This window comes from Nicotiana sylvestris, chromosome 7 (assembly GCF_000393655.2).
Source record: "Nicotiana sylvestris chromosome 7, ASM39365v2, whole genome shotgun sequence".
Lineage (NCBI taxonomy): Eukaryota > Viridiplantae > Streptophyta > Magnoliopsida > Solanales > Solanaceae > Nicotiana > Nicotiana sylvestris.
The window spans coordinates 27773677-27774847 of NC_091063.1; positions in this window are offsets into that span (position 1 = coordinate 27773677).

The following is a 1171-nucleotide window of genomic DNA, read 5'->3' on the forward strand; positions in this document are numbered from 1 at the left end:
CATAAATTATGCTCAACGTCTTACGTGAATCCGATACCATGCATAACGCTAGATTTGTCCCTTTTCAGGATACACGTGCAACGCACGTGGCGAGAAACTAGTTATATTAAAAGTAGGAACCTCTAAGTAGAAAAATCAAATTACTTAAATACCCTTATAATAATTTAAATAAAATTAATAAATAAAACAAATTATTTGAAAGGATGCAATTCTTCGGATTTATTTAATTAAATTTATGCAATACGCAAGATACCCCCAATTATAAAATGTCCCATAATTGTCCAAGGAGACAGGTCCCTTTGAATTCTTTTGCACCCTTAAAGATACACATATTAGAAGGTTCGTGACTGTTTTTTTTTTTTTTGGTCTCTTCTAGGGTTCTCCAATGTATTATTATTAGGAGTTGGTGTAGGTGGCGCAGCAGGCAATCGACTAACAAGTGCCTGAAGAGCTTTGCCGACCTGTGCATCAATTAGCTTTTGCAAAGCTTCAGTTGTAACTCCTTCAAAATGTTCAGATTGCTCTTGTTGATCAGCACGGGATTCAGTAACAGGAGTGCCTTCACGAGATTGACGTGGTGAATTTAGAGGAGAGGGAACCACGTCATCTTGATTTTGATGTATTTGATTCTCATGGTTTCCCAATGTGTTATTACTATTGTTGTCGGCGTTGTTGTTTGACATGGTGACGACAATAGATAAGATATAGCTTAAAAGGAAAGATTATCAGATTCCCGGTAACGGAACCAATTTGTTTAACCAAAAATCTGAGTCTTTGGTCAAAGCTAAAAAGAAATTCGGGTTACTGATAATCAGGAGACAAAAATAAAATACTTTTGAGAATGATGGTAAAAAAGCAAATAGATGTGTATTTCAATAAATTCTCAATAGTATTCTGTGTCCTTACAAATGATGATACTTCTTCCTTTTATAGATAATTCTAGGTAAAGGAATGAAGCCTCAGCTTTAATGATATAATCATGAGTAATAAATGACATTAAATAAGCCGTTATACAATCATTCCTATTAAATACCAATTTTGTAACGTATCAAGTATTTAATAATGAATTTGGACTCCTTTCTGTCATCAGATCTTTGTCTTCAATGCCTTCTAATCCGTTGGCTGTAAATAATTTAAATTGGTACGAGACTCGTATCTATACGTCGTCTCG